General features: G+C 35.5%; 1 long non-coding RNA gene across 2 annotated transcripts in view; it reads right to left on the bottom strand.

The window, feature by feature from the left end:
• LOC131060754 (uncharacterized) overlaps nt 1-11,562 on the bottom strand; it is a 60,568-nt gene extending 49,006 nt beyond the window's left edge. Inside the window, exons 1-3 of one of the 2 annotated variants that reach the window (XR_009110432.2) lie at nt 11,083-11,562; nt 8,300-8,454; nt 8,019-8,169 (exon numbers count right to left, since the gene is read on the bottom strand). This is a non-coding gene — a long non-coding RNA (uncharacterized LOC131060754). The remainder of the gene's footprint in view (nt 1-8,018; nt 8,170-8,299; nt 8,455-11,082) is intronic. The other variant, XR_009110433.2, reaches the window with a different exon arrangement.
• Nucleotides 11,563-23,791: the final 12,229 nt, after the last annotated feature.

The raw sequence follows: 23,791 nt of genomic DNA, 5'->3' as shown, positions 1-23,791 counted from the left end.
ACTTGATTGATTGCTTCTATGCATAATGAGCAGGTGAATTCTAAGTGTGGGGTGCGGTGAATTCTGCACCACCAAGGTGACAACACGCTCTCCAAGCGTAATTCCTCATCAAGACCAAACCAGTTCTCAATCAAATTCTTGAATCTTGTAAATTCCTCGACGCTGGACAGAGGAATGGGGATATCCAGTTGTACGATTGCCTCCAATTTGGAAATATCCCAGAAAAATATTTGTCCCTGCAGTGCTAACTTGACCCTTGACAAAAATGTCAAGCAATTCAATTCTTCGTGCACTGTGATGTCATGAATTCTGCAGTGAGCTGCAGGGGCAAATTCGGACAGCTGCCTTGGATAGAACTGCAGACTTAGCTCTTGCTGGGTTTGGAAAATTTCGAACTGCAGACAGTCTTCATGAAGAGACTGACCATACATACTGACTCAGAAATATTTTTTTTTGTATTTTCAGATTTTCTGATTTTTTGGCTTTTCTGGTTTAATAGGGATCTTGCATATCCCGAATATAGCATTTGAAAGGTCGATTAGACTCAACTTGCTGCAAGGTACCTTCCAAAGGCCTTCCTTCTAGCGCCAATTCTGTTGACGTGTCTAAAATCGCATTGCTACGACTCCATCTGGCCAACGCATAATAGAATGTACTCGCTAAGTATCCTATCCTCTCTTGAGATAAGGAAATCCCTAATGCTATTTCAATTTGATCAATGGGGACAACCTCAAGCTTTCGATTGTCAGGTCTTGACTACAGGATAGCTCAATAGTCGATGTGATTTGCCGGGAGCACAAGGGGACTTATGATTTGCAACAAGCTAGTCTGCTGCGATTCTCAAACTACGAAATAAAATCAAAAGGGAAGGGTTCAGGAAGCCTAAGGACAAGGATGATAACAGTTGATGTAGTGGGTAGACAGATTTCGATAAACCAGTTCTTGTTTCGCCAGAGATACCCTCACAACTAGACAAAAACAGTGCAAGCTCCAAGGGATGAAGGATTTTTAGGCCAGAAACACTCGTTTTAGGCACCCAATTCTGGCGCAGCCTAAGACAAACACCTGCAGTTGAACTAAGCACAGTTTGGGTTCAAACTAACCATGCACGGTGACCTACAATCAGCAGACCCCCAATGGTATGAACCAGAAATGCATCAAATACCCCTCCACACTTCACCATTAAAATCCCTGAACTCTAAAATTAACCAGCTGAAAGAAACCATGCAAACAAACTAAAACAAAGACAACAAACACCATATTTCAATGTTCATATATTTGCTTCAGCTGTCGTTACAACAATTTCTACAACATCTCTATGCTATGCTTAAAATCTAATCTATTCTAACTTCTAAAATCTAACTACAAAATTCTAACCAACTGTCTGACTATCTAACAAAAATCTCTAACCCTTTACAAAAGAAAGGCCTCTGCCTTTTATAGAATTTACAATATTGAATCAAAGGCTAGGATGGACTGCATCCAAGGGTCCTGATCTGCCTTCCAGAAGCTGGCAGCTTTAACCTATGCCAATCAATTCTCAATTATCCAACCAACCACAATTCCAACTACCTGCCACTATTTGGCTTTAATTCAGTCAATTTGGTAGTTGGACATAACTATCCACAAAAATATCTTGCACGGGACCCATAGGCAGTTTTACAATAAAACAGTTTCAGTTTAAAATTGAATTCTCGGAATTAAATCCAGCTGTGCACTTTTCCTGAGAATGCATAGACTTGTCGCATTCGGAGTGTTCTTTGGTCTTTGGTCCCAGTGGTGGACTTTAACTTGCTGCCCAGGTGGCACACTTCCCAATGCTTCGTCGCTTTGATCCTGCACTGCATCTTTTCTTCTCCACCTTCCAGCACCTGGCCTTGGTTGCGATCCTTCTTCGATTTGCATTTTCGGGCCTTCGCCTAGTTCTCTGTGATGGCATCCTGCGACCTGCAAACCATTAATCCCATTTTAATAAATTAATTTGAAAATTAAACAATTTAATTTAACAAACATTAAATTTAACACCTGGCTCGAGAAGCTCTTTTTGAGATGTATCTTTTGAATGTTTTTGCTTTCTCCTCTGGAAATTCAGGACCTTTAGGCAAGGCTCGACTCTTTAGCCAAATTGTGAACGCCTTTAAAATACTTTTTCGTTTTACCTGGCAAAGTTCGGGGGTTTCGGATGGTTCTTCAAACTTTAACTTCTGCGATTTTACCTATGACGTCTATCTTGGGCGATATAGCTCTCTCCTTAAACTTCAAACTTCTGCGCCATTTACCTATGACGTTGAAAATGGGGGGGGGGGATGCTTTTAAAACTCTTAACTTCGCAACTTCCACACTATAAGCGAACTTCGGCGAAAATAGGATGGTCTGCACACTATTCAACCTCCGTGATTTTGCCTTCACACGAACTTCGGCAGATTGGGAGGCGATTGCAAAGTTTTCAACTGTGGCGTGATTTACCTTTGGATCGCGATTTCGGGGGTTAAGGGGCTTTTGAAGACTTTATAACATGTCGCAATTCGCCTTAGTCGCGGACTTCGGCAATTAGAGGCCCTTTTCAAACTCAAAATCTTTGCAATCGGCTTTGGATCGCGATTTCGAGGTTTGGATGGCCTTTTTCAACTTCATAAAAATCGCGACTTTCCCCTTAGTTGAAACATCAGGCTTTTGAGAGCTTTTGAAAACTTTAAAATTTTAACACTTACGCTTTATGGCGAATTTCGGAGAATGAGGGGGTTTTGAAAACTTTAACCTCGCGATTTTCGTATTTCATGCAAACTTAAAACATTTCGTGATTTACCCTTCAGTCGCGAACTTCGGGGGGTATAGAGGTTTTTTAAACTTTACCAAAAATCGCAATTTCCTTAGCTCAAACTTCGGCGATTTTAGACTTTTTGCAAACTTAGAAGATTTTAGACTTTTTGCAAACTTCGGAGATTTTAGACTTTTTGCAAACTTCAAAGATTTTGGGCACTTTGAAAGGTTTAAAAACTTTTGACATTTACGCCCCATTATGGCGAACTTCGGGATTTTGGGCACTTTTGCCAACTTCATGAACTTCGCAGTCTTAGAGCCTTTTGAAAAGTTTTGACACTGACATTTTTTAATTTTTAACCCCCATTTGGCGAAAATCGGCATTTCAACGTCATTGCAGGCTTTAACTCTTTCTTCACATTTAGGCGACTTTGTGAGAATTGGGGAGTTTTAAGTTTGCAATATGGCCCTAGAGGCCAAATTTGGTTTTAGCGGCACTTGACCCTTCATATCCCCTTCCTCTTCCATAAGGACAGAAAGGCACAAACTTGGGGTCCCTGTCCAAGACGGGGATGGGTGTGCGATTCGCACAACAGGTTGCAGCAGCAAAAACCTGAGCTTTTCACCGATAATCATCAAATACATCAGAATATCGATCACCTTAAACTTCACATCTCTCGGCATATATATAACACATGACATGACCCGATATGGCTCACGAAGAAGAAAGACGGAAGGCCAAAAACCAAAAGAAGATGTCAGTTACACAACCGACATACATAAAGAGCCAAAGAACTTCAACGGATGAAATCTGCGATGTAATAACTGCTGCCAACACATACACGAGACAGAGATGGTAATACTTCCAGCTAATCGCCAAACAAGAAATAAGGAACAGCAAAACGGAAAGACAACCATCGGATAAATAAATAAGATCTCCGAAAGCATACGCAAACATTAACAAATTCTAGTAAGTGGTGATGTTGCAGTTGTTTCTGGTGTGATTCACGTTGCTTGTGGATGTTTCTAGATTGGGTCCTATCCGTGTTGATGGTCCGCATTGATCATTGTGTGCGTTATTGATCATTTTCTTGATCCGGTGGTGTTCTTCATGTTATGCGACATCCTTGGTGATTATAGCATGTTGCGGATGTTCGAAGTATAATTGTGGGAGGTGTTTCTTGTTGGAAATAAGCCACACCCGGACCGACGATGGACTGGTCCAAGAGGGGCCAGTAGCTCAGTGGTAGAGCACTCCAGCAGCGTTGGAAGGTCCTAGGTTCGAGTCCTAGCTGGTCCATGTCTCAACATGGTATCAGAGCCAGGTCCAGGCTAGGAGCCCCAAGCACACGAGAGGTGTGGCTTAAGGGGGGGTGTTGGAAATAAGCCACACCCAGACCGACGATGGACTAGTCCAAGAGGGGCCAGTAGCTCAGTGGTAGAGCACTCCAGCAGCGTTGGAAGGTCCTAGGTTCGAGTCCTAGCTGGTCCATGTCTCAACATGGTATCAGAGCCAGGTCCAGGCTAGGAGCCCCAAGCACACAAGAGCTGTGGCTTAAGGGGGGGTGTTGGAAATAAGCCACACCCGGACCGACGATGGACTGGTCTAAGAGGGGCCAGTAGCTCAGTGGTAGAGCACTCCAGCAGCGTTGGAAGGTCCTAGGTTCGAGTCCTAGCTGGTCCATGTCTCAACATTTCTTGGTTGCAGTATTGATTTGGGTCTAGACTATGTCTTAGCAGACATTGCTTTGGTCTGCATGTGTTGTTGTAGCATGTAAGGTTATTATTTTGTAATCTTTGTTGAGGGTTTAGCCAACCTTGAAATATAGGTTGATGATTTGTATAAATATATGTAATATTCATTTGTGAGATGTATCTAAATGTGCGAACATTGAATTGATCTTTCAGTAGCAGAGGAGAAGTGTGAAAAAGTGAGAAAGAGTGTGAAGAAGTGGAAAGAGCAGAGTTTGAGTATCAATGCTTAACTGGAACTGTAATCAGGCATTGAGAAATGCTATTTCATCAGTTCATGTAATCCGGATTGTTGTCTGAATCTTGTAAGACAATGAGTCTTCCTCAGGGTTGTTGCCCTTCTTGTGATTTCCGCAGTGAGCTCTAGGCAATGTGCCTGAATGCATGTGCATTCCCCATTGTAATATTTACACTTACTCCAAACAGGGTATTATCTCATTGAGGGTAGGTTCCCACCATGATTTTTCCCTTAACCGGGTTTTCCACATCAAAAATCTTGGTGTTCTGTGTGTCATTGATGTGGTGTTGATTTATGCTTTCATTGTTTATTATCAGATCTGTATTTAAGGTTAAGATGTGTAGAGTTTGTGAGCAAACTGATTCACCACCCCCCCTCAGTTTGTTGCATTGTTGCCAACAAATCCTCTTAACTGCTATTGCTTCATACAAATGATCACTGCCTTCATATTTATATAATCGCTGCTACTTATGAATTACTGTTGTTATGAACGGTAGATAATCCTCATATTCATCGGTGTCCTTTGTAGGCGATTCACTAGCTTAGTAATCTTAATTGATCTTCTTTTAAAATAGAGGGCAAAGAGTAATAAAAACTCCCGATAAGGTAGTATAACATCAGTTAGCAATATTTAAATATATAAATTATATATTTATTATTTTAAATATATAAATTGTGTTTACAATCAAGAATATGTAAATTATGTTTATAATTTATAATATATATAAATTATGTTTATAATATAATATTAATTTATTTTTAGTTGAATATTTCAAGAATATTATTAGTAATAAATATTAATTAAATAACAATATTTAATAAATAAATAAATTTCAAATAATCATTCATTGGTAATTATTATATTAATTAATAATAATTACTTCATTTAAGATATATATAACGATCAAGGAGGGGACATGACAGCAAACCTGCTCCATTCATGATAAGTTCAAGTCTTCAAGAACAATTATGTAAGTCCCTTTGTGCATACAGCAAAATCACATTCGCCATTGAGTTACCCACACATCAAGAACTGATATTAGAAACCTTGGAATCATCTTAGTTGATCAGATATTTAGCATCTGAGATGATTTTGTTCAAGAGAGGGTAAAATACTTTGATATTTTATTTTGTGTTAGAGGTGCCTGAAAAACACATCAACAGTCGGAACTAATCATTTGTGGAGACTTTGCACACAACCCTCTTAGTTCACATGTCCTACCCTCTAAATGAAAATGCAAAAAAAAGTCTTGGAAGTTTATCTCAATCGTTCCCAAGGTAGTAATCCATTGGACTCCCAAAACAATGGCTGGTCCGCCCATGGGAATAACAAACATAGGGCAGTTGATCCAATATTCTTCCATGGCAAGTTTAATACTATGGCAGTTCCTTGAACAACTGATTGTTCCTCCATCACCAATCATGATCTGAAACTGAATATAAATGAATAAAACAGTTTAGACAAGCAGCCAACTCTCCGTTGATGAAGTTGTTAAAGCATATCAGTCCCTCTGCGTGAATTTGACTGTGTGGTATAGTGCTTAATAATGATAAGCTTGGGCACTAGTCATTAGCACCTCGTGGGTCCAACAGGACCAATTGTATGGGTTTCTTAAGTATTTTTTCAATTTGTTTTTGTTGGTCCATAGGTTCTCATATTGTTGGTCCACTTGGCTTTTGGTTCATTAGATGTAATTTGTGTAAGAAATCTAGAAACTTATCCAATGCAAACAAAAAAGAGTGCTAGTGTGGGAAATTAGTTACAAGTTGGCTGTAGTAACGAGAAGGAAATATTTTTTGGGAAAGAAGCGCTTTATGCACAGGTTTGAGAGTACGTTTTGTTCAAGGAAGTATCCATATCATCCTGGGTTCATTTCGAGTCGGCATCCATATCCTCTCAGAAAATTTACCTTGCATGGACCCTTTAATTTATTTTTAGCATTCATTCTTTTCCAGCTGTTGAGACATGGACCAGCTAGGACTCGAACCTAGGACCTTCCATACGCTGCTGGAGTGCTCTACCACTGAGCTACTGGCCCCTCTTGGACCAGTTCATCGTCAGTCCGGGTGTGGCTTATTTCCAACACCAACACCCCCCCTTAAGCCACACCTCTCGTGTGCTTGGGGCTCCTAGCCTGGACCTGGCTCTGATACCACGTTGAGACATGGACCAGCTAGGACTCGAACCTAGGACCTTCCATACGCTGCTGGAGTGCTCTACCACTGAGCTACTGGCCCCTCTTGGACCAGTCCATCGTCGGTCCGGGTGTGGCTTATTTCCAACACCAACACCAGCATATCAGATATATTTTTTGGCAGTCCAATATTGTGTTCTCAGCAGCAGGATTTACTAATTAGTAGTTACAATTAAGGGCATACAAAATAAGACTCATATATGAGGATTTTAGTATAGCCTTGTCTGCTTCTAATAAGATCACAAACAGCTTTTGAGATTGTCTCATGATTATAAAATCATTAACCTTTGTCTGGGATCAAATTGCATACAAACTCTTTCAAAAGTTGTTAAAGCATATCAGTCCACAAGAATCCCTAGATTAAAACCACAGAAAAGCACTTTGAAATTTTGAAGATTAAAGCGGTACAAAAATATTTTGAACTTATCAAAGATTTAAGATGAGTAAAGAAGATTGATTCGATATTAACATGCAGATGACTCCCAAAAAATGCTATTACATAATTTACACATTGTGTAGAACTATCAATTATATCAAAATTAAAGAGCTTGGAAGGCCCACATGAAATGGTTCATAAGGCACAACACTTGCAGGACCTTTTGTGAATGGTGTAGCACACCAAGCAAACCTTGTAGTGGGGGAAACTCTGTAGTTTAAGTGTGTTTAAGCTAAATTCTTGTACTTCACCTCTACAAGCATCACCTGGGTGCAAATAGAGAGGACAGTCTCATGAGAATGGATTCTTGTGAACCACTACTCATGAAGAGATGGGTCATGAAGATTGATTCTTATTAACATAAGATGATTGTCAAAAACATGCATGACATATTGATGTGCTGCAGAAACAACAATTAGCACAAGATGATTGTCAAGAACATTGAATTTCTTAAGACCAACAACAAGTTTGCATCAGAACAATAGCCTCAGATATGTAGAGAAAAGAAAGTATTTCTCAACTGACTGGTACAAGATTCCATATTTTACTGAATAAATATTAAACTATTCAAGCACAATGGGTAGTCCTTGCATCGCATTTGATTCTCAAGGAACTAAGAGATAATCAGGCAGCTTACCTGTGTAAAAGGCCTCATAAAGATCCAATGCCAAGGCACCTACTGCATCATTTGCACTTCGACCTTTGAACTACTCCAGATGAAGGCATACATTTCTTGAAGCTCCTAGAAAAGTAGCATTTCCTTTAATCTTAGCAGATGTTGCACCTGCCTTGCAGACCAGGCAAGACTTCAAACATCAGGTGAACAAATATTGAAAATCAAACCGAAAAAAAAAATTCTCATCATATACAAATTGAAACGAATATGAATACCAACACTGAAGATGATTAAAACCAAACCTTTTCCACCGATTGCACTTGCAGGACCCCCGAGTTCAGTCTTTACATTGTCTGACGTAAAGGCCTTATACAAGACTTGGAGGAATGTGGATAAGTTTTCATTGAACCCCAGTGTTTCTTTCTGCCCATTTCAACAGGCTGCTGGATGTAAGCCTCTTCATAATTCATGAGAAAGACAAACGATATCTCAATATTGCATTGAAGGAAATGAATTGAAAAGTTGAAGCATAAGGAGAGTCCATGCTGAGAACCTCAATTAACGAAAGCTAGATAACATCAAACTTCCAAGACCTTGAAATGAATTTCTTTGTGAAAAAAACTGAGCCTTTAGTTTTGAATTTTAATCAAACGGAGGAAAGAATTGTAAAGCTACAAGGTATACAATTCCCAAGAAAAGTTAATAGAGGAGTAATAAGCTGTCTTTCAAAAAACCGTCAATAGTTTAATAAAACTAGCATATACAAGCAGGATGTAATTTTGATCCTTTACCAGAACGGAATAAACACAAACTTAAGAAAAATAGAAACAAATGAAACTGCTTATGACCGTTGGTGGAATAAATGAACAAATTATGGGACTCGCCTACACACAAGACCCGAGATCTTCATACAAAGTAACTAGTAAAAAGAGGTATCAATGTCCCTGGACATAAAGCTGGCAATCTGCCGACATGTCTACATGGGAACTATGTCTAAGAAAATAGATATAATCAACTTGGCATCATACGCAGTGATATTTAAAAAGAGAACTAAAATGAGAGCATCATAAAGAGAAACATTTTTTTTGCTATATTTAAATTTTGTTCACCATTCTCAATGGTTGTTGCCAAATATCATACCAGATTGTGATATTTCATGATTCCATATACTTGTGTATGAAACCAATTAACTAGAAGTTATACATAACTGGATGTCTCTCGAGGATCGTGGAATGGGTGCCTAATGACTCCCATGTTGATTTGAGCTTAAATCAACATGCCAAAACTCTAGTGGTCAGGCTGGAAGGTGTACCCATACCATAGCAGTTGAAGACAATTCCACGAATGGATTGAAGCCCATGGTCTAAAGCTTCATACACAGAACCTCTCTGTTAAGCTTCTATGGGTTATTTTCAAATAGCCAACAGCACCCTTCTTCCTTATTGAGAGGCACCAGATAGCATACCTAAAGAAGAGCACAATCTTCACTCCATCTCCTGTCTTCAAATAGTTGATTGTTACCAATGATCATTTATTAAGAAATGTTTTCTCTCAAATTTGAGATCAAGATTGTTAGGTTAAATATGAGATATCTTGGTATTGAACTTATTTAAATAGCATCTACCAAGTTTTGTGCATTCTGAATTTCTTATTTTGAGCTCTAAGGCTCAGGCATAGTCATCAGGAGATGTGAGATACAGGTATGAAGAATTTAAGATGTAATTCTGGAATTGAAAAATTAACTATATGAATAAGTGTATACCAATATTAGAGTGAAAACTTAAAACTATCGATACAGGTGCAGGAAGAAGAATCACATCACTAAACCTGAGTTTCCCAGAGACTATTGGCTCAGGGCTTAAAACCCACACTTATCTAGATGTTGATTTCAAAGCTCTGCTTCAGAGAAAATCAAATTATCCAAGAGTGTTTCTGCACCAACAGCCCGAGGCTGTGTAATCTCAGTGTTTTAAAGATTACATCTGAATGCAAGAGGAATCAAACCCGCCCTTCAAATGGTAAAAGCCCTATAGCCTCTAAAGGGTCTATGTTACCCATGTACATATTGGCTCAAATCAGAGATTTATTCCTCACAAATGACAGTTAAAATGTCCCTAAAGATAGTTTCTTTGCTTCGGCATATGGAATTATTTCACCATGTGAGATGTTTCTACTCTAGCTCTCATATAAGCCCTAGATCTTGCAAAACATATGTCCCTAAAGTTAGTTTCTTCGCTTTGGCATACGGAATTATTTCACCAAATGAGGTGCTTCTAAACTTGCTTTCATATAAGCCCTAGCTGAATTGATATATTGTAAAATGTATGTCCCTAAAGTTAGTTTCTTCGCTTCAGCATATGGAATTATTTAGTTTCTTCGCTTCACATATGGAATTATTTCACCATCTGAGATGTTTCTGCACTAGCTTTCATATAAGCCCTAGCTGACATTGACATACTATAAAACATCTCAGAATGAATGTTTGGTGTTTGTCTTTCATTTTCAAATGGACAAGAAATGGGTTCAATCCTTTATTAGTGGTTTTTTCAGTTTTTTATTTGACTGGATATTGATTGGTAAGTTTGAGTTTACTTCTGAACCATATCTTTGGGTCAAAGACGAGGAGTACAAAATTAAATAATCAAAAAACTAAATGGAACAACAATCTCTTCGGAGCTTCCAAAAGGGGACTATTTGTATGTCACTGAGCAGTAAACTGCATAACTACCCCTATCAGAACAATCCACACTCCGGACCACGAAGAGTTCAGTAGCCAAGTGGTAGAACACCCTAGCAAGCTAGTGAGAAGCCCTGAGTCTTTTCTAGCTGTCCAAGGAAAATAACAGCATGGTAGAAATCCAATTTTAACAGTTACTACACAATCGTTGCTACGAATTTTTAGTTCCCAACATTCTAAATTAAAAAAGCAGGATAAATGTGTTTTGTGCAATCGATGGATAAGTTTAAAAGAAAAACATGATAGTAGTGAATTACCTTTTGGAAAAAAATTGGAAACTTAGAAAAAAACAAAGGAAAATGGAAGTTGACCAGTTGATTAAGCTGATCGCAGTTGAAGAGGGCATACCATGTATTGAAATGGAAATCCGACGTAAGCACATGCAGATGACCTGAGTCGGAAGGATGAATGTGAACAAGGAACGGAAGCAGAGCAGCATTGCGAGCATGAGGCGAGGATGCCTCCAGCACGCCTTTGGCCCTGTTAAATATTGGCTTAAACTCTTGTACCATTTCTCTATAACTATTAACTCCTTCCATTTTCAGTATTTTAAACACAAGGATTTCTAATTAATTGGGCAGGAATTCTGTAGAGAGGGAGGATGCTTCATTTACATCTTTTCAGGTTTGGTTTTTCAGTGTTTGTGTTTGAATTCTTCCAGGGTTGCATGTTTTTTCGCTTGTAAAGAAAGCATGAGCCAAGAATTGTAGGCTGCCCAAATGGCATATTCAGTAATTTAACCAGCCTCCATATGACTGACCTATTAAAAGCGCCCTATTAATTAGAAATCCATTTTCAGTATTTTAAACACAAGGATTATAAGAGTAATATTTGTTCTCTTTCGATTGAGAAGTTGTTCTTAAATAACTCATTGACCTATATATTAGAGTAATATTTGTTCTCTTTCTATGGAGAAGTTGTTCTTAAATAACTCGTTGACCTATATATTAGAGAAATTTCTCTTCAAAGTAGATAATCATAAGAAGTGATATCATTTTTTTTTTAAGCATTTTCTATTATGTTCATGCAATTGAAAGTTTTGTTCAAAGTATATAATCATAAGAAGTAATATCATTTTTTTATGAGCATTTTCTATTATGTTCAATCAATTGAAAAATTTATAGTTTAAAAATTATGTTGTTTATTATAGCATTTGTATCAAATAAGTGTACATGAATGAAAATTAATATGTACAATGTTATTAATAATTTATTTGTGCATTTATCAATAGTATTCAATCATCTTATCTAATATTTGACTATAATATTTTTAAGTTTTAAGTATTAGGTATTGTCAAAGTATAACTTAGTTATACAATTCATTAAAAGTGTTCAATAATCTTATCTAATATTTGTGTGGGAGTGTCATTTTTGTTTCTAAATAGTGTCAAGTATTGTAACAATATTTTGAAATTTATAAAGAAAAAGAGAGTTTACTCATTGAAACTTATAAAAATCAAAAGAAGGTGTTTTGTCATACTTTTTAATGTATATGTAGAGGATACAATAAAGTGTTACACCTAATTTTTTAATTATGTTAAGATCGTTATATATTTTATTATTAATTTTTAATTGATTGTTTTTAAAAAATCAATAAATGATGATCTTGTAGGATTAACATGGTCCAAAAATATTAAAATCTAATTTTACAAATGTATTTCATGTTGGATAAATAATGTTAATTACTTCAAAGGTGTTTCTTTATTTGAAGTGGACAAGCTATCAAAACATATATACAACTATCTTGGCATTTGTATTAAGGCGAGACGATTGAATGGATCTTATATGTTCATCATTTTTTAACTATTTTTCCTTGTCATTTTTCTTAGAACATAATGTTATTAGGGGTCATATACCTTTATAAAATTTATATATTGTTGTAATATAAGGTTATAAAACCTCATATAGTATAAGATTTATTAAGCATATCCCATTTGAAATAATTATAATCTAATATAACTATTAAATTATTAATTATTTATGAATGGGGATTATTGAAAAGGTGTGACTAATGTTGTCATCCTTACTCCTATATTTAAGGAGGTTCTCCCTCATTTGAGAGAGTGTGAATTTGGAGTTTTATAGTGAGTTATATCACTTTGCACAGAAGGTGTTATGGGTCATGTGGAATAAGGAGAAGTATCCCCAAGTTTAGTCTATTTATGATAGACTATATTTTGTAAGTGTTTTAATAAAATGATGTTTTATGAGGTTTTAACCTAAAAGGATATTCCTCATGTATATCTTGTGTAAATGTGTAAATTTATGGTTGTATGATTCTCATCTTATTTATCGTATATGTTGTGTATAATGAGTAGTATCCTAAGATCCTAATTTCTAACATGGTATCAAAGCAAGTTAGGTCACACTAATCATTATTATATAGGCTATTCTAGAAGACATTTTGAACTTGATGGAAACTTCTCCATGCTCTATCAACACATGTGAAAGATCATTTGTGCAATATATATGGTGATATCTATAGACACCTAAAAATGTCTCATTGATCATGTGCTAATTATTCGTCTAATTGATTAAATAATTAATTAATTATTTGATTAAGTTAATTAATCTTATTCTTCTAATTTCATATTTCCTCATAATCTTACTAATTATTATATTTCCTATTCTATCATTGTTTAATCATTTTAACCATTCTCTAATATTAGATAAATATTTATTATTTAATTAATTCTAATTAATTCCCCAATTTAAATCATCTTTATTATTTAAATAAATTACTTCTATTTTCTATTTCTATCTCTAATCATTCAACCCTTTTCTAAATATTAATTAAATATTTATTATTTAATTAATTGTGATTTAATCCTTTAATTTAAATATTCTTTATTATTTAATTAAAGTCCATTTCAAAATAATTAAATAGTTTATTTAAATTGTTTAATTAAATAATAAATCCCCAAATTCTAATTTGATTCAATTTCAATTTCTTCTAAATTCAAATACATGTGCATGATTTCAAAAATCAAATTGAAATTCAAAGTCAAGTTCTAAATATATTCAAAAACTAAATTGAGTTTAAAATAAATTCAATTATTTGAATAAATCTCATGCAAAGATTAAATTGAAAATCTAAGTTAAAGTGCAAGCACATGATAAATTAATTAATTAAATCATTTATCTCTCCAATCTCTATTTACATCTTCTAGTTAGCTTTGTCATCTTCTTAATTTCCTCCAATCATTCTTTTTCTTCCTTTAGTTAGCTTTTTCTCAATCAGTTGACTCAATTAATCTATTCAATCTATTCAGTTTCACCTCTAAATCAGCAGTTCAACTATCAATTTTCATGTGAGCTCACCTAAGTTCCACCTCTTGATTAATCTATTCCACCTTTCAATCAATCTTCTCCAAAAATATATAAATTGAGCATTCAATCTCCATTTTTAACAATCACGAACTTTGAATCTTTGTGTCAATTGCAGGTTGTCAGCGTGATATCTGAGAGCCACCATACCACAAAGAGGAGAAGAGCAATGGAAGCCATGATGCACAATAGGGAGTTTTATATTGTTTAATTTCATTCTGTTTTGCGTCTATTTCATTGGTTTTATGTTTGGATTGCTTAGATAGCTAAGGGATTCGTGATTTTCCTTATTTCCTATTTAGCAATGATGAATTTGAGCATAGCACAATATCTTTCATAATTTTTCATGTTTTTTTCTCTAGAATATTCACAAAGCATAAGATTTTGATTGTCAACTATTTGATTATTAGTGATGTGTGATTTTTTAAGTATTAATTTCATTATATAATCTAGTTAATATATTTCTAATTCTTGATGATTTGATATCTAAATTACCTACACCATCATAGCTAGACTAAGTAAATAAAATCAAATATTATAACCTTCTAAAAAAATTCAAACATTTGAAGCTACCTTCTTTATCCTTTTATGTTATTATTCACTCAAATTTTACATAATCTTGATACTCAATTAACTTTTGAATTCATTTACATCAAATGATAGAAGACTACATTGGATTCATTGTTAATGACACCATATTTAACATTTTTTTCCTGCCATGTTTGGTGAAGGTTTTACTTCTTCTAAATACATGTCCACAACTTCTATCCACTACATTGCAATTTTGTGAAGGATATAATTACACGAATTAGCCTTGATAATCAACTCTTCAATTGTATGAATACAAGCAACTCTTTATTATTGCTCTAAAAGTGCACTCACATTGATTAATGGCCCATTCTAACAACTATTGCAACACTAGGGGATAGGACCCAATAGTTGAGCATCCTAACTTCGCACTTCTCAAAATCCTACGGGAAAATTTCAAATCACTTTTGTAGACACCTAATCTACACACTTAATTAAATGAATTTTATTTGTTTAATTATCATTTATCCACCTATTTAATTAAATTAAAGTTTAATTAATATCCCCTTTCCTTCTATCCAGCCATTAATCAAATTCAACATTTTATTAATTCCCCTTTCTTCTATTAATTGAATAAAATCAATTTATTTGATTAAATCTTCTTTCTACATTTAATTAAATTCATCTTCTAATATAAATAAATCAATATTTATTTATAACCCCCCCCCCATTTGCATTTTCCTACAAATGCAAGTTGTATCCATTTTAGTTGAAATAAAATATTTTATTTTAATTAAAATCCTATTTTCTCCCACTTGCATCCTCCTACAAGATCCACTTGCATCCTAATCATTCTTCTAGAACCTCCTAAATCCCACTTAATTAAATCTAATCCTATCTTAAATATTGTCACATTCCTAAGCAAAAACAAGTCACTTCTCAAACCCTCAAAGTCTTCATAAGCCATTAAAGGCTTTGTGTCTCCAACAAGTTAACCTCCAAAGTATTCAATAACTATTAATGGTTAACTCAACCTCAACCCTTGGTTAGAGAATTTCCTTCTAACTTAACCATCATTTAACCCATGGGTCTCTTCAAGTATTCATTGCTTTGACCATGGCTATCCACTAACTCTTGCACAAGAGTTTATCCTTTGGGTAAAAGAATTATCCAATAACTCAACCCTAACCTTACCTCCTAAGGTAACCACCATGTCTTCTCAGGCATTTAATGCCTCTTACGTCTCCTCTCAAGCCTCCTCATGGTGACACTTATCAGCCTCAGATTGGGTTGAAAATATCACAAGGATTGAAGATCATTCAATCCTAACCCTTGTTAAGATTACTCAATCTTAACCCTTCATTTCCCCATTTCTATAAATAGGTTTCATTCCTTCATTATTAATTAATCCAAGTCTTCATGCATCTAATTTATAGTCTCATTTCATCAAGCATTTTTAGCCTCTCTTTGATAATAGTTGTAGACACCTAAAATTGTCATGTCTAATTAAATAAATATTTTATTTATTTAATTATTTTAGCCTAACTCTTCTATTAATTAAATAAATCTTTATTTATTTAATTAATTCGTTTATCTTCTTCTAGCCTTATTTCTCATTTAAATAAATACATTTATTTATTTAAATTATCATTTTCCTAAATAAATAAATATTTAATTTATTTAATTGATCCCACTTCTTCTATTAATTAAATGAATCTTTATTTATTTAATTAATTCATTATCCTTTACTACCCATGACACATGTCATTCATCTCTTAATTCATTCACTACCTACCCTCTCATTATTTTATTATTTTCTCTACCTACCCTCTAATCATAGCCGACCATTTATCTTTTACACCTCTCAATCTTATCCTTCCATTTCTTATAGTGGTTTCTATATAAGGAGATGCTTCCTTCATTATCAACTCTGATCAGTTGACTACCCGACTACATTAGCATTCGAACTTTCATATGCGATCAAGCCTACTTGCAACCACATTTTTGTTCTTTGTTGAGCTCTTGTACACATATAAAATCTGAGAGCAAATATATCAAGCAAGATCAATGGAGATAGGAAAAATGGAGATTCAAACCCTATTAGACATGTGATGGTATAATCTTTGTGGTTTCATTTGATTTGGATTGTCTTAGGTAATCTTCATATGTTATGGTGGATCTTTGTTGTTATTAGGCTAGGGTTTTGTGGTTGAATTCATTTAGTCTTTTAATATTGTTTATCCATTTTCACCATATACATTTTGGCACGCTCGGTGGAACATGGATTTTTGTTAGATCTGTGTTTTTTTGCAGGTTTTTCTAACCCTATATTGTTTTTTCGTAAAACAATTTGGAGAATAGCCTTGTGCAGCTAGGGTTTTGGACACAAAATCAAGATCTTGAAGAGATTTGATCCGATCTCACAAACGGATTGGAATTTTTGCATAGAATTTTGTTGGCAGGTTGAAGATAGTATCAAGAGCTCTCAATCCAAAATTCAGAATTTTTGAAGCACATTTTCATTTTTTATGATTTTTCTTAAAAAAATAATTTTGAGAGCAAATGAGCGAATTTTTTGAATTTTCTTACATTTTTAGAAATCTCTCATAATTATACACAGGATCTGTTCTTTGTGATTTTAATTTTGATGCAAAATATATCCTAAAACATCAGATCTTTAAAAATTAGGGTTTTTCATTATTTTGATCAGATCTCACAAACGGCTTTGAATTGTGGCATCAAATTTTTTTTGCAGGTCAAGAACATTATCAGAGATGCTCAGTAAAAATTTCAGATTTTTTGGAGCATATTTGAAGATTTTATGAATTTGTTATGTATTTTCATAAAAAATTAATTTTGAGAGAAAATTAGCGAATTTTTCGAATTTTCTTACATTTTTTGAAATCTTTCAAAATTATAAATAGGATCTTTTCTTTGTGATTTTAAATTTGATGCAAAATAATTCCTAAAAAATCAGATCTTTGAAAATTAGGGTTTTGCATTATTTTGCTCATATCTCACAAACTGCTTGGATTTTTTGCAGACATTTTTTATCCAAGTTTGGAAGACCATTAGGAGTGTCCAGTAAAAATTTCATATTTTTTGGATCAATTTTGCATTTTATATGATTTTTTATGATTTTTCATAAAAAAATAATTTTTGGAGCAAATTAGCAATTTTTTTGGATTTTCTTACATTTCTAGAAATTTCTTGAAATTTAACAGGTGGTCTTTTTTTTATGATGAATCAGATCTTTGAATTGGTCAAAAAAATGCATTGTTGAAGGCCCCTATTTCACAAAGTCTTTTGGATCTAAAATTTACCTAACTTGTGTGCTTGCAGGAGGGGTATTATTGCAAAACTACTAACAAATCTTTGTTGCAAAATTTTGGAAAGGGTTTTTGATCTTTATTGTGTGCCTTTTTTTTTCATAGATTATCAAACACTTCAATTGGTGCACTAAAATTGAACCAATGTCTTTTGTGTTTTGGGCAATAGGCTCTTTTTGTTTCATCTTTAGAGGGTTTGTCTCCCCGTGTGGTCATTAGGACTACTAGTGAGGAGAGAACGACCCAAGTGGTAGTGAGGAAAAGCCATCCTCTTCCGAACCACTATAAACAATTGTATTCATGGTGAAAACCATGGATAATGTGTGTTGATTAGTTCATACTGACACTATGTCTCCCCGTAAACCCGTTTGATCAAATTTATTTGATCATTTGTAGGGTGTAACCCCTACTGGCTGGGAGCCTTCTGTATTCATAGAGCTGAAAGTGCCGCATGTATGGCCACACGAGCGGATGCCCTTACTAGCACCTTTTTGTTTTAGAAAGTCAAAATCCTTCTAGTTGTTGGGGCAGGAGGTCAGACCTTTGGAGCAGCCCACACACATACGATTCTTAGTAAAGATACAAAGTTCGCCACGGGAAGTTTTCGTGGAGACTGATGCTTGGCTGCCCCGGAGAAGTAAGTGTCGAGGGTGGAGCCAGTGGGGTCAAGAATCTAAGTATCCGCTCTGAATAGCGTAGCCTCGGGGGAAACCCCATATGGGATCAACAACTATTGTCCTGGCCAGCCATAAGAATTGTGTTTGTCTTCTTTTGAACAATCAAACATTCAAGATCAAACATCAAAACATTGTGTGTTTTATGTCTTTAAGTGTATGCAAAACAATTTTACATCAAACAACATACTTCTTTTTGAGTCACTTTTGAGTCTAAACACTTGCAAACATTGAGTCCTCATCAACATTGTGTCCTCTTGTCACGAAAAATAGTCAAAAATTTAGATTTGGTCACAACAAGCAACTTCACAAATTGGAAAAATTTACAGTCCAACAAACAAGAACAATCAGTTTCAAACTTATTGAGCTTCCTAGGTTATCTCTGGGTTTTCATCTAGCATTCAACCTATCTTTGGGTCTCACAAAGTCTATCATTTCTTTACACCTTGCATTACATTCACATGTGTCTAAACTTGAGTCAAAAGGTCACTTGCTTGTCCTCATCTTACTTTGTCAACACACTACATACAACAAAATTTTGCTAAGTGGTCCCTTGTCAAGGTCTATCACCTTTGGGTCTCATTTGGTCTTACTTAGAGTCAAGGTCAACTTACCTCATAAAGAGAAACTACCATCTCTTTGTAAGCCACACCTACTCTACTACATACATACTTGGTCTTACACTTTGGACATTGCAAGTACACCTCGGATTCATTTACATTCCATCCAACTCTTGGTCTTCCATACTCTTTTCATTTTCATCTAGTCTCACACATCTTGGTCAAGACCTAGTTCATGGGTGAAACCCGTTCCCAAAAATCTAGGAGAGAAGATAAAGAGGCTCAAGAGTCCGCAAACATGAGTGCCTATGAGTATGACAATGATGTCTTTTTCAATTCTGATCATACCACATTACCTGGCATGGATGCCTATAGAAACATTCCAAATGTTGAGAACATGGACACTACAAACAACAATGATACACACAATGACAATATGGACAACTTTTATGTACATTTAGTAGAAGTGGAAGACTCCATTATGGATCCTCGTTTCAAACAACTGGTTGAGGAAATAATGAGGAGAGATAGACAATACTTCTTACAAGTGATGGCACAAAGTGGAGCCAAGATTCCTCATGATTTTGATATGTCTCGACTAATGGAAATTCAACCTTTGCAACAACCTCACCTCAACATGGATCAAAGGAGGCCTAATAGTGGATGCAATAGAGGACCACATATAGTGCCTGAATCACCATCATCTTTGTTTCAAAAACCAGAGGTCCCATACACACACAGTCAAGCATATGATACTCATCTACGTAGACCTTTATGGAAGTCTTATGCAGAAAAATATACTCAATCACATACCAATGCTAAGGACCAACCACCAAAGCAACTGGATATCCAAAGGCATGATCAAAATTTGGACACAAGGAAACCCCGTGTCAAATTTGGGGGCAACACATTAGAACAAACTCACGACATGCCTATAGAGTATGGTATAAATGGACAAAACAGATATTTTATTCCTCATCATGACTCTATACCAAGTGGTCCTTATACACATCATCATTATAGACCTCCTCCATATGAACATGTGTATGATCAATACCATCCATATATGCAATATGCTCCTCCTCCACCCGGTGGTTTAAGCATGGGGTATGGTCCAAGAAGTCGATCTCCACCTAAGAACAATTTGGAACAACAAATTAAGGACTTACAAAAGAAAATGGAGGACATAAATACACTGAAGCCAGCTTACACAATGAGAGACATATGTCCCTATCCATTTGACAAAAGCATTCCAATGCCTCCTTTTCCTACACATTTCGTGACACCTAAGTTTGATAAGTACAGAGGAAAAGGGATCCTAAGGCACATATAAGATAGTTTTTCACAGCTTGCATTGAGGTAGTAGCAGAAGAGACATATTTGATGAGATTATTCCCACAGAGCTTAGGTGATCAAGCTATGGAGTGGTTCTCCCAACTCCCACTTGGAATTAATTCTTGGGGTGATCTAGCAAAGGCATTTATCCGACATTTCTCATAAAACATAGAGACAGACATATCAGTCACTACTCTGTGTAACACCAAACAAAAGGATGGAGAATCTTTTTCATCATTTTTACAAAGATGGAGAAATGTAGCCAACAAATGCTCTTGTGAAATTCCACAAAAACAAATGGTAGAGATGTTCACCCAAAATATTAACAAAGACATTGGTTATGACTTAAGAAAAGCTTGTTTGTCCACCTTCAAAGACATCATTGAAAAAGGCTTAGCAATAGAGAAGGTCCTAATTGAACAAGGAGTCATCAAAATATTGAAAGAAAACAAAGAGGACTATAAAGGAAAAGACAAGCCAAGATTTTGGAATAAAAACAAGAACACAGTCAATGATGGTGTCGTGGATGCCAATACAGTGCAGCCTAAAATCGTTTTTTCCAGATCAAGCTCTACAAACAATCAGGTGAATACTCAAACAACTTCAAAGTCACGAAGGAAGTACACCCCATTGGGAGAACCACTAGAATCAGTTTTCAAGAAGCTAGTGGCAAACAAAATAATAACAATTCCAAATTTTCCTCCATATGAGCCAAAGGTTAAACCAAATTGGTGGAATGATGATGAGTATTGTGAATTTCATAAGAGCAAAGGTCATAAAATAGGAAATTGTCATCGACTGAAGAACATCATACAAGATATTACTGATAGAGGTGACATTGAGATCGAAGGACACTCATCCAATCAAGAACATGAAATGATTAAAGAACCATTTCCAAAACATGAGAAGGGAAAAGCTAAAGCCACAGATGACCAAACCAACTATACCAAAGCATCCTATAACTATGTGTAGACACCTAAAATTGTCCAGTTTAATTAAATAAATATTTTTATTTATTTAATTATTTTAGCCTAACTCTTCTATTAATTGAATAAATCTTTATTTATTTAATTAGTTCATTTATCCTCTTCTAGCCTTATTTCTTATTTAAATAAATACCTTTATTGATTTAAATTGTCCTTTTCCTAAATTAAATAAACATCTTATTTATTTAATTGATCCCACTTCCTCTATTAATTAAATAAATCTTTATTTATTTAATTAATTCATTAACATTTTCTACTTATGACACATGTCATTCATCTCTTAATTCCTACACTACCTACCCTCTCATTATTTTATTATTTCTTTTACCTACCCTTTAATCATAGCCGACCATTTATCTTTTACACCTCTCAATCTTATTCGTCCATTTATTATGGTGTCTTCTATATAAGGAGATGCTTCCTTCATTATCAAACCCTAAATATGCCCTCGCTTACAACTCGACTACACTACGCTTTTGCACTTTCATATGCGATCCTACTTGCAACCACATTTTCGTTATTTGTTGAGCTCTTGTGCACATATAAAATCTAAGAGAAAATATATCAAGCAAGATCAATGGAGATAGGAAGAATGAAGATCCAAACCCTATTGGACATGTGATAGTATAATCTTTGTGATTTCATTTGATTTGCATTGTCTTAGGTAATCTTCATATGTTATGGTGGATCTTTGTTGTTGTTAGGCTAGAGTTTTGTGGTTGAATTCATTTAGTCTTTCATCATTGTTGTTATCCATTTTCACTGTATGCATTTTGGCACGCCCGGTGGGACCCTTGTCCCTTTTGCATTTAACATCTTTTGTTGCAGATTTTGTTTTGAAGTTGCAGATCTGACATTTCCGACAACATTTTGATATTTTCGCGTTTGCGCACTTTCGGATCACGTTTTTGATTTTCTGCCACGTCTTTGACATCTGGAACCGTGTCTGCGTCTTCGACAATATTTTATTTTTTGTAGATTTCGGGAAATGCGTTTGTGTTCCGTAATCGCGTCTGTGAAGTCTTCAGGCGCGTCTGCGTTAGGGAAATGCATCTGCATTCAGGAGCCGCGTTTGTGTCAGATCTAGGCACGTCTGTGTGTTCTCGCAGCGTCTGTGTCTGTGACAACTGCGTTTGTGTTCGGTTGTTGCATTTTTTGTTTCATTGATTCAGTTTTTCGTCATTCGGATTTCAGGTCTGGTTTATTTTGAGCTAACATTTTCAGATCTAGCTAACGAAATTGGTGCAGCTTGTCTTGAAAGCAAAATCATTTTTTTGAAGGCCCCTATTTCACAAAGTCTTTTGGATTTAAAATTTACCTAACTTGTGTGCTTGCAGGAAGGGGTCATTGTTTCAAACAATCCAAACTACTAATAGATCTTTGTTGCAGGACCTTGGCAAGGGTTTTTGATATTTATTGTGTGCCTTGTTTTCATAGATTAGCAAACACTTTAATTGGTGCACTAAAATTAAACCATTGTCTTTTGTGTCTTGAGCAATAGGCTCTTTTTATTTAATCTTTAGAGGGCCTGTCTCTCTGTGTGGTCATTAGGACTACTAGTGAGGAGAGAACGACCCAAGTGGTAGCAAAAGAAAAGCCATCTTCTTCCAAACCACTATAAATAACTGTATCCATGGTGAAAACTATGGATAACGTGTGTTGATTAGTTCATACCGACACTATGTCTCCCCATAAACTCGTTTGATCAAATTTATTTGATCAGTTGTAGGGCGTAACCCCTATCGGTTGGGAGCCTTCTGTATTTACAGAGCTAAAAGTGTCGCATGTATGGCCACATGAGCGGATGCCCTTACTAGCACCTTTTTGTTTTAGAAGCCAAAATCCTTCTAGTTGTTGGGGCAAGAGGTCGAACCTCTGGTAGTGGCCCACACACATACAGTTCTTAGTAGAGATACAAAGTTCACCACGAGGAGTTTTCATGGGGACTGATGCTTGGCTACCCCAAGAAGTGAGTGTCGATGGTGGAGCCAGTGGGGTCAAGCATCTAAGTATCCGCTCTGAATAGCGTAGCCTTGGGGGAAACTCCATGTGGGATCAACAACTATTGTCTTGGCCAGCCATAAGAATTGTGCTTGACTTATTTTGAACAATCAAACATTCAAGACCAAACATCAAAACATTGTGTCTTTTGTGTCTTCAAGTGTATGCAAAACAATTTTACATCAAACAACACACTTGTCTTTGAGTCATTTTGGAGTCTAAACACTTGCAAACATTGAGTCCTCATCAACACTATGTCCTCTTGTCACAAAAAATAGTCAAACATTCAGATTTGGTCACAACAAGCAACTTTACAGA

This window comes from Cryptomeria japonica, chromosome 10, assembly GCF_030272615.1.
Source record: "Cryptomeria japonica chromosome 10, Sugi_1.0, whole genome shotgun sequence".
Classification (NCBI taxonomy): Eukaryota; Viridiplantae; Streptophyta; class Pinopsida; order Cupressales; family Cupressaceae; genus Cryptomeria; species Cryptomeria japonica.
Note: the sequence above shows the minus strand (reverse complement) of the source record. Positions and strands in the feature narration are given on the sequence as shown.